General features: G+C 41.4%; 1 protein-coding gene across 1 annotated transcript in view; it reads left to right on the forward strand.

The window, feature by feature from the left end:
- Positions 1–8,009: 8,009 nt before the first annotated feature.
- lrfn2b (leucine rich repeat and fibronectin type III domain containing 2b) overlaps positions 8,010–10,900 on the forward strand; it is a gene marked incomplete in the record, with an annotated part of 159,989 nt that continues 157,098 nt past the window's right edge. The window contains 1 exon segment of the mRNA XM_032543231.1: positions 8,010–8,531.

The raw sequence follows: 10,900 nt of genomic DNA on the forward strand, positions 1-10,900 counted from the left end.
GTACTGCACCTGTTATTATTTTTTTCTTATGTAAAACTTCAAATTCCAAATTCAAAATGTCACATTAAAAAAACACAATAATGTGTCATGGAAATCTAGCCATCTTTTTTTGAATATACCTTGTCTCATAGTGTTGGCAGCTTTTACCGAGCATGTCGTTCTCCAGCCTTGCTGGGTATTTCAGCCCCATCTCAGCCGGTGGCATTCAAAGGACATGTCAAGCACATTGACACACACTTGTGGCAAGTATTTGACAGATGTAATGTTGTTATTATTTTACACCCCTCTTCCGTGGTTTTAAGGCGGTGATGAAAGAGCCTGTACCCTGTGTTGTGCACTGCTCTGCTGGGCCTTTGAACTGTAAACCTCCCCACTGAGCTTTTGGAATCAGTGGGAGGGCTAAATCGCTAGAGTCCCCTGCTGTTCTTTCACAAACTTTCCGTCTCATTCCAAGTTGCACGACACAGTTATTACTCGCCTAAAATGGCTTAGGGCAAACTGGCTGTGCCCCCCCCCCCCCACACTCAATCCACCCAACATGTTGACTTTCTATTGTTTGCCACCACCAATGGAGCTCATAGCCTGTCACAGCTGAAGAATGCTGGATGCTGGCGCCCCCTGCAGCAGTGAAGGAGACATAAAGTGGACTGTTTCCTGCTAGTGCTTGAGGTTGTCTTATTACTGTCCCTGCCTTGTGTTTTAATAAGACATGATAACTGACTGAGTGTAAGAAGATGTACATCATTACATGTTGTTTAACCCTTGTGTTGTCTTCCCGTCAAAATTGAAAATCAACACTTTTGTCAGGGTACAAGCGTCCGAAGTGGGTTTCCTCAGGAGGGGGGGCTGGCGTCTCCCTTAGAGACAGGGTGAGAAGCTCAGTGATCCGAGAGGAGCTCGGAGTAGAGCCGCTGCTCCTTCACGTCGAAAGGAGCCAGTTGAGGTGGTTCGGGCATCTGGTGAGGATGCCTCTTGGGCGCCTCCCTAGGGAGGTGGTCCAGGCAGGTCCAGCTGGGAGGAGGTCTCGGGGAAGACCCAGGACTAGGTGGAGGGACGTCCAGCTGGGGGGAGGCCTCGGGGAAGACCCAGGACTAGGTGGAGAGATTATATCTCCAACCTGGCCTGGGAACGCCTCGGGATCCCCCAGTCGGAGCTGGTTGATGGGGCTCGGGAAAGGGAAGTTTGGGGTCCCCTGCTGGAGCTGCTGAACCCGAGACCCGATACCGGATAAGCGGATAAAGGTGGATGGATGGAATATTTTTGTTGATGCTTTTGATCAAATATTTAAAAAAAATATTTTCACATTTTTTTTCCTTTTTTCAACGCTTTTTTCAATGTCACTTTTTTGACACTACGTAACACCAACTTATTAACTTTAGTTTACAGTTGTTTTTGGGATTTTTTTTGTCAATAAACCTCATTTATAGGAAATTAGACCTAATGTTTGAGTTAGAAAAGCAAAAATTAGGAATTGTTTAGACTAAAATTAAAGGAATGGATATTGATGGATAATTACAGACTGGAATATGTCAACTTTTACTCAATACTATTTTACTATTTCAAAACCACGTCAGTGTTTTTTTTCAAATATATGCAGCAGAAACAGCTAAACATTCAAATGTCCATGTTCATATTTACCATACTGAGGTTTTGCTCTGCTCAACAAGATTAAATGAAGATGCACAAATGAAATGTATGTCTTTCGTCTGCAGAATGTATTTTAAGGCATTCCTGTTCAGAAGCACAAAATATGGAGGAGGGAATGGACATTTACATGAATAGTGGATGACATTGCTATTCCTAAAAGTGTAGTAGTTATTTCATCACTGCAGGGCTGATGTTATAGCCTTAGACATTGTTTTCCATGGAAAATAGATTCCTCAATTCCTAATTGTGTCGTTATGAGAAACAGTGATGAAAACCTGTATGTTGCTCTCAGGAATACATCAACGTTCTCATCAACTGTTTGTTCTGCTTGGGGGGAGACTGCATCCCGCAGCAGGAGCTGTCAGCTATTAACAAACTGCCTTCCAATCAAATTATTTAACGGATGGCCTGAGCTCCTTTCGCCTGACGGTGATCAGTGATTTCTTGAGTACTGTTCTGCAGTCTCCACAGCTTCTGGTCAGAGCTATTCATTAGCTACCAGCATTCTTTCTGTCTTGAGTTTGTTAATTTTTGGGATTGAAATTTAAGGTAGGACTAACGAAATGGGTGTTATATTATTTCCATTACTCATTCAGCAATAGGCATTTGCTCAGATCATTTATGCATTTTGACCCTTACCCAACCAGAACACTAGTGCCCAACAAGTCCTCCAAATTAAATGACAAAACATTGTTATTTCATGCCCTCTAGAATGACAGTTTTCTGATCTGATGTCCCTACTTGTAGGATGACGTCCTTAGTCAATGACTTCCAAAAACATTACCAATCACTGTGTCCTGATATCAGTCTAGTGTCTTTAGAGAAGTGGGCGTGATTGGCTGATGGACAGGTTCAAACTGATACGCCTGTCACATGACATGAGGGTAGGGTCTCGAAAAATTCTCACGTTATCTTGAGTTATGAATTGACACTACAGAAAAAATTGCATGGAATTGAATCGCAGTGACTGTGTGTAGACCTCTTGTTAAGTTAGGTTGTTAGACAAAAACTCAAACCCTGGGATCATCCAGCCAATCTCACAACGCACACTGTAGTCTGAGACGCACATCTGTTAATCCATTGCATTCACATTCATTTTTGTAGCCCATTTGGACGTATTTCAGCCAAATTCCCAAACATATTAAAGAAACCCGTTTCCCTTTAAACCCCCTTGGGACAAGACATTTGACAATTTTGATACAAGTACCTGTGAATGCAGTTATATTCTGTTTTCTTATACCTAATATACAAAATTGTAAGTTTATGCAAATAGTGTTTTCTGGCAAAACATATCATATTCTCTAACACAAAGTGCATGAGAATGCCTGTTCAGACACCAATGACTGTTTAGACAGCGATGGAAATGCTCGCATGTTCCACTCCTAAATGCCGCGTACTCAACGCATCCTGTGTTGACACAATGAGATGCCTTGAGTACGGTCATAAATACATATTTGGTTGGATTTATTTGTGTAAACCCACATTCAACATTGCTGTGATCCGCTGTAAACCATACAATGTTTATTCATTTTAACTGAAGCGCTGGTGTTTTTGCAAAAGGAAATGTGCAATGCATCACATTATGCATCACAAACTGCCTATTTGGCAACCAAGATTACATATCTTGGTTGTGTTACTAATTAGGTTTACGGAAATCATTTGAATTGTCTTGTCGGTCTTCATCACTACCCAGCTCCATGGTGATATCTCCTCACATGCTCATCTGTCTGTTAACCCTTATTCCTCTTGGTGCTAATGGATCAGAAAGCTGATCTGGTCCTCAGCTTGGTGGTATCACACAAAGCAGATGGTCGATTTATCTGACTAAGACATGCTACAGTGGTGTATTGTTAGAGCCATAGAGAGGGATTAAGTTTAAATGCACGTGGAATAAAAGATTGATTTCCAGATGGTACATAAACCAGCTAAATGTATGGTCTGGTTTCCCAACCTGACCTCTAAGCTGTACAGGGAGCATGGAATTGTGTGCCCTGGTGGGAACTCTGATTAATCCTCAACTCTAAAAGGCCTGGGCTTCCATCTGTGGCAGGTGCCTCCTGCAAACACAGCAGCCTGCCTTCCTGGTGTCACTGGAGCTCTGTTCCAAAAGTGACGCTCACTTTGATGCTACTTGGATGGAAATGAGAGAACCGCTGCCAGGTTGGTCCCTGACTACTTATGCAAAGCGTGGGGGGTATCCGTCCCACAGGCCATCTGCGGACACCCCTGTGTTTTACATATGGCTCATCACACGAGTCTTAAGAGGATAGGCAAAAGGGATTCAAATTAATTCAGAGTCCAGCGTCTTGTTAATGAATAGATTGACGTGAAATGCTATCTGCATTAGATGACATGCAGACCCAGAACCAACCGCAGTCTGAGCCCCTCGGCACTCTGAGCAGTGCACTGCAAAAAATTACCCACATCTACATTATCTAAACATTGTTTCTAAAAATGTAGACACAAATCTTAAAGGTCCCATAACACGGTCCTCTTGGGATGCTTTTATATAGACCTTAGTGGTCCCTAATACTGTATCTGAAGTCTCTTTTATATGACCTTAGTGGTCCCTAATACTGTATCTGAGTCTCTTTTATATAGACCTTAGTGGTCCCTAATACTGATCTGAATTCTCTTTTATATAGACCTTAGTGGTCCCCTACTGTATCTGAAGTCTCTTTTATATAGACCTTATGGTCCCTAAACTGTATCTGAAGTCTCTTTATATAGACCTTAGTGGTCCCCTAATACTGTTAGTCTCTTCTTTTATATAGACCTTAGTGGTCCCCTAATACTGTATCTGAAGTCTCTTTTATATAGACCTAGTGGTCCCTAATACTGTATCTGAGTCTCTTTTATATAGACTTAGTGGTCCCTAATACTTATCTGAAGTCTCTTTTATATAGCCTTAGTGGTCCCTAATACTGTATCTGAAGTCTCTTTTATATACCTTAGTGTCCCCTAATACGTATCTGAAGTCTCTTTATATAGACCTTAGTGGTCCCCTAATACTGTATCTGAAGTCTCTTTATATAGACCTTAGTGGTCCCTAATACTGTATCTGAAGTCTCTTTTATATAGACCTTAGTGGTCCCCTAATACTGTATCTGAAGTCTCTTTTATATAGACCTTATGGTCCCTAATACTGATCTAAGTCTCTTTATATAGATCTTAGTGGTCCCTAATACTGTATCTGAAGTCTCTTTTATATAGACCTTAGTGGTCCCTAATACTGTATCTGAATTCTCTTTATATAGACCTAGTGGTCCCTAATACTGTATCTGAAGTCTCTTTTATTAGACCTTAGTGGTCCCCTAACCTGTATCTAAGTCTCTTTTATATAGCCTTAGTGGTCCCCTAATACTGTATCTGAAGTCTCTTTTGATATAGACCTTAGTGGTCCCCTAATACTGTATCTGAAGTCCCTTTTATGTAGACCTTAGTGGTCTATATATGGGGGGGTGGGTGTTGGCCTTGACCAACTTATGATCTCATAAGGAGCAAGATTCCAGACCGGCCCATCTGAGCTTTCATTTTCTCAAAGGCAGAGCAGGATACCCAGGACTTTGTTTACACCTATCACCATTTCTAGCCACTGGGGGGCCATGAGAAGGCTAATGTTAAAAAACCTCATAAAGTGAAAGTGAAATGTTCACGCCATGGGACCTTTAAATTGTTTTTATTTTGTATGACACAAAAAGAGTAGGGGAGGATTAATTAATCCCACAAGTGAGGGGAAGTGTGTCAACACATACAGAGACCTTCTACAGTGAACAATGAAAGCCCTCGTCCCTGTGTCCTCTTCAATAAAATATAAAGCATAATGGACTCACAGACATAGAATTGATATCAATCATCCATTCCCAAACTGTTCCTATAACCACTTGAACATCACAGTTGATTGTTTATCTTAAATTGTCCTCAGTGAAAGTGTGAGGAGACAGTGACGTGCCACATGACAGGTAAGACGGGTGTCTATCAGGATTTAGACTATACCAAAAGAGCAGGGGACTCAGGTTTCGGTTGTCAGATGCATCATTGGGGATTGAAGCATGGACATTTTACAGTACGTTTCTTAAATATTCACTGTTGCATGAGTTCACAAAGTATGGACTGCCAAGTATTCACTCAATATATGAGGTTTGATGATGACAAACCATGACAACTTCCCGCCAGTCAAGCCTTGCTCAGGCAGGGGGAGTGAGCCTGTGTTGCTGCGGATAGATCAATTCCCTCAAGGCTCCAAGGATTTGTGCATCGACCATTTCTGCTTGTGTAAGAGCTTTCACATTTCGGTGGCAATCCATTCAAAGAAATCTGACTCCACAGCAGCAGAGCCTGGGAAATTCACTGATACCTGTCTTCCTAAAATAAAAATGCATGAGAGATCAGCTCTTACTGGACATTCAATTAGAGCGGCTGGGACCTTCATACATTATCTCACAGTACAGGATAATGCTCTTCTCTTTGCACCTTAAAAAAATGGTGAGTTTTGTTGCTAAAGAACATATGCAAACAACCGTTGTTTCAAATAATCCAACTTTAAGAAGGTAGGTGATGTAAATGGACTACATTTATAAAGATGTTTTCTAGTCTTAATAACTACTTAAAGCGCTTTCAGATAGTACAGCAGGGCTTCCGCAGGTTTTACCAAGTAACTTAAGACTTTTTAGGAATCATTTTCTCATTCACATTATAGAATTGGTGTCTAGTCACCGTGTGGTGGACCAAGAGCACCTCTGTTCTTAGTGTTGGCTCTGATCCAGAGCTGCTGTGTTGGACACGCCTTGTGGGCCCAATCCCAAAGTGAGCCCTGAGGACTAAAGACTCCCAGACTTAATTAATCTCAGGTGCTAAGTGAGTGAGTGTGTGACGCCACATTGGCTCAGATAGGTTATGAATGGGACTTTGTGTGACATTTTGGTTGGAGGTGCAGTTTTTTTTTAATTTTATTTGGTTGTATATCCTTATATTGGAAGCTCTAACTGAAAAGCATGATTGGCTAAAAGAGCTGGACCTGTGAGGAGTCACACAATGGTTCTATTTTTGACATTTTTATGTTTAATAAAAATGCTGAATTTAAGACTTTTAAAGTCTACAATTTTTGGACTTTTCTTGGACACCACATAAACTCTGTACAGGGACCAATCCCAGAAACATTCATAAAGGCTGTCATGCAAGGTGCCACCTGCTTATATGCCAGGGATGGAACTACGTCCTGATTGGTTGACAATCGCTCAATCACCTGAGCGCCCCAGCCGCCCCATGATGAGGATCGCGTGACTGGGACACATCCACACATGTGTGCATACTCACACTGCCCACGTTTTGCATGCATACTTTGCACATACACACTATACACACATTCATGATTCACACACTGCTATGTCTAATTCCATTCAACGTAATGTTCATGTACAGAAATCATGGTGGGGCATCAAACCATTATGTTGTTCTTAAATATTTGACAATTGTATATTGTTATAACACAATATTGATGAGCCTTTTATTCACAAATAAAACATGTTGAAATCTGTTTAAGAATTGCACAATAAAGTGTATTCATGTTTCATGACTGATGAATTAAGTATACTTAACCCTTGTGTTGTCTTCCCGTCAAAATTGAAAAACAACTTTTTTTGTTGGCGCTTTCTGTCCTTGTTTTTAACACTGTTGACGTTTTTTTTAGTGTTTGTCTTTTTTTGACATTTTCAACACTACGTAACATTAACTTATTAACTTTAGTTTTACAGTTATTTTTTGGAATTTATGATCAATAAACCTCATTTATAGGAAATTATACCTATATTTTGAGTTAGAAAAGCAGAAATTAGGAATTATTGAGACTAAAATTAAAGGAATGGATGTTGATGGATAATCCCAGACTTGAATATGTCAACTTTTACTCAATACTATTTCAAAACCATTTCAATTTGTTTTTTCAAATGCTATAAAATTGAATAAGACGCCCCAAAATTGATGAAAGTAGAGATTTGAACTTGGCAAAGAGCGTTGTGTGGAATCAATCATGTTATTTTGGTTGAATTAAAAAGAACATTGATATCGGAAAATGGGTTAATTTGACCCGAGGACAACATGAGGGTTAACTAATTCTTCATATCGTGTAGTTATTATAAAATGTTACCCACCCTGTTTTTAATCCGTTTGGCAAAAAATGAAAATAGTTTTTCGTCAGTAATGTTCTCAGCAATATATAAATATTTATACAATGTCTGGTCATGTCTTTCACAAGTACTAGCCTAGTGCTGGTATTAATGAGCTATCTGAGTGTGATATGACATATCATTTTAAATGTGTCACATGGCCATGGCTGTCTGCCGTCTCTCTGCCGTCGACACAGGGCGCAGTCAGTGCATGGAGAGGACTACAGGCTGCGGATATTTGCAGTCAGATCAAAACGCAGACAACAGCACTGAGAGCGAAGAGGAAGAATTTCCCTTCCGCTCCGCGGGTGATGTTAGCTCGTTTCTCCTCATAAGCGGTGCGAGCGGACGCGCAACGGAACACTAATGTCGGACTCCGTGAAAGTTTCTGCGTGCTCTTCCGTATTGTGAAACTTAAAAGCAGCCCACATTTGGAGCTGATCGACGCGAGGAGCCAGTGAAGCGGTTCATGGCTCGTCAGTAGTGTGGTCAGAGCCGGCTGTGAGCGGCGGAGCGGTGCGCGCCTCGCTCCGGTTTTTTTTATTTTACGCGTAAAGGGAAAAGAGTGTTCAGGCAACACCGGGAATCCAAGACGAGACATGGAAATTACAAACGCTGTTGGAAATAATGTTGAAAGGAAAATAACAACAATGCCTTGATCATCGACTGCATCTCCTGGACAGAGAAGCCGTTTAAAAATAAAAACGCCGGATAAAAGAGGTAAGAAGTCGCAGTGAGCCACACTGTGACTCATTTTCTAATCTGTACTGTGGATGTGAACGCGGTAACTTCACTACACATTTTAACTGTCTGACACATTGCAGTGTTGTCTATGGATGTAACCCAGTCAGAGATGTTGCAGCAGGAAAACAGTTCATGTATCCTAATACTTTCCTCCAAGTGTTAATTGGACCAAACTGTCATTTGTTTTTCTTCTTATCCCGGTGCGTTTTATTATCTGTCTGCTCCGCCTTTATCCCGGTGCCCTATTTAGCTGAAATGGACTCGGGGATCTGTGCAGTGCTCATCAGACAGAGTGCAATATCATCGCTAAGAATTTAAATTATTCTCCCCCCCCCCCCCCCCCCCCTCCCGCCCTCCCCCTTGCGGCTCCCAGGCCGATCTGAATGTAGGCTAGTGTAGGATCAAATATTCTCCAGTTAAGATACACAACGCCCCTCTGCTCCTCCACAGCTCTCAGCTTCCCTTTCCTTCAAGTTATTGTTACCAGACACCTGAAATACAGCTGGAGTCTTTAGTCAACATCATTATGTCAATACTCATATGTACCTGAGTGTGTGTTTTTTTTTTTTTAAATTTTGCAGAGGCAGATGGTTGCACAGCAAGAATGTTGTAGCAGCGCACGTTCATATTGGGTTGGAAAAACACATGAAAGTTGTTCATTATGTCCCTACAATGGTCAAATCAGCTGATTAAAACCCAGCAAACGCAGCCAAAGGTGACGCTGCAGCAGGTCAGGCAGTCTGGGGGAAGTCTCCTGCTGGATCATATTTGCAGCTTGATTATTGAACGTGTGCCATTTGGAATTCAGTCCTCCTTCCTGGTGTTGTTCTGGCCTTGGGGGGGGAGAAGTAAAAAGTGAATGTTTGTTATTGGGGGGAGGCTCTGAATAATGCATGGGGTCAATTAGATGTATGGACTGTACTGTGCAACTATGAATTATTTTTATTGTCAACACATCCGTCAATTGTTTTCTAGATTATTAGATTATTTGCTTGCTCCATAAAACGTCAAAAATTTGGGGAAAATGTCAATGATTTTTTTTTTTTTTTTTTCAAAGCCAAAGATGACGTCCTCAAATGTCTTCTTTTGTCCACAACTCAAAGATATTCATGTTACTTTCAAAGAAGAGTGAAGAAACTGGAAAATATTCACATTTAAGAAGCTGGAATCAGAGATATTTTAATCGATTATCAAAATAGTTGAGGATTAATTCAACAGTCGACAAGGAATCTATTAATCAGTTCATCTTTGCAGCTCCAATAGGCAGGCGGTGTGGTCTCAGGTCAGCCAAGTAAGGGGACCTAAGAGATGACCTTTGCCTCACGTAGATTACAGCCCTACTCTAATTGACTTACCATTAACCCTTCAAAACCATATTCTGGTGTAAAGCTAGAAGGGGCTGATGGGTTGGTGTGTGTGTGGTATGGGTGGGGGCTGGGGCCTCATCATGAGTTCCCAGACTGTGTCTCACAGTGTGAAACTACTAATCCTCAGTAAGCGAATCTCTCAGAGCTATGACTCGCTTTACCTCACCGGTGATACATGCAATAAACCAGAAAGCTCTGATGTGCAATGAGAGACCTGGGTAAGTAGTTTCCAATATCCAGAGATGCAGAGATGCGCAGAAAAGTCATGTCAGAATGTGAAACTGGTTTCGCGTATTAGCCAGCTATCATGAATCCATTCTGGCCTTGGGGGCTAAGAAGTGTGAGTGTTTGTTGCCTTTATCCAGACTCTTCACAGTTCATAACCTTGACATTCCCATGCCTCTGGTGTGTGTGTGTGTGTGTGTGTGTGTGTGTGTGTGTGTGTGGGTGGTTTTGTGTGTGGTGTGGGTGGTGGTGTGTGGGGGGGGGGGGGGGGGGGGGGGGTCGCTGAATAATGCATGGAGTTAGCGGTGAGGTGTAGCCACAATTAGGGTCCGGGGTCTGGAAGTCGTTTACTGGGTTGCAGCTTTCTTGCAGAGGATTGAGATATATGGACTGTAGTGCTGCAACTAAGCATTCATTTTGTTTTCAATTAATCTGTCGATTATGTTCTTGTTTGCTCTATAAAACGTCAGAAAATTGGGAAAAATGTCCATCAGTTTTTTTTTCCAAAGCCCAAGATGACGTCCTCAAATGTCTTGTTTTGTCCACGACTCCAAGATATTCATGTTACTTTCAGAGAAGAGTGAAGAAACTGGAAAATATTCACATTTAACAAGCTGGAATCAGAGATATCTTTTTACTTTTTTCATAGAAAATGACTTAAAGCGATTAATTGATTATCACAACAGTTGCAGATTAATTTGACAGTCGACAAGGAATCTATTAATCAATTCATCTTTGCAGCTCCAATAGGCA

This window comes from Etheostoma spectabile, chromosome 18, assembly GCF_008692095.1.
Source record: "Etheostoma spectabile isolate EspeVRDwgs_2016 chromosome 18, UIUC_Espe_1.0, whole genome shotgun sequence".
NCBI classification, from domain to species: domain Eukaryota; kingdom Metazoa; phylum Chordata; class Actinopteri; order Perciformes; family Percidae; genus Etheostoma; species Etheostoma spectabile.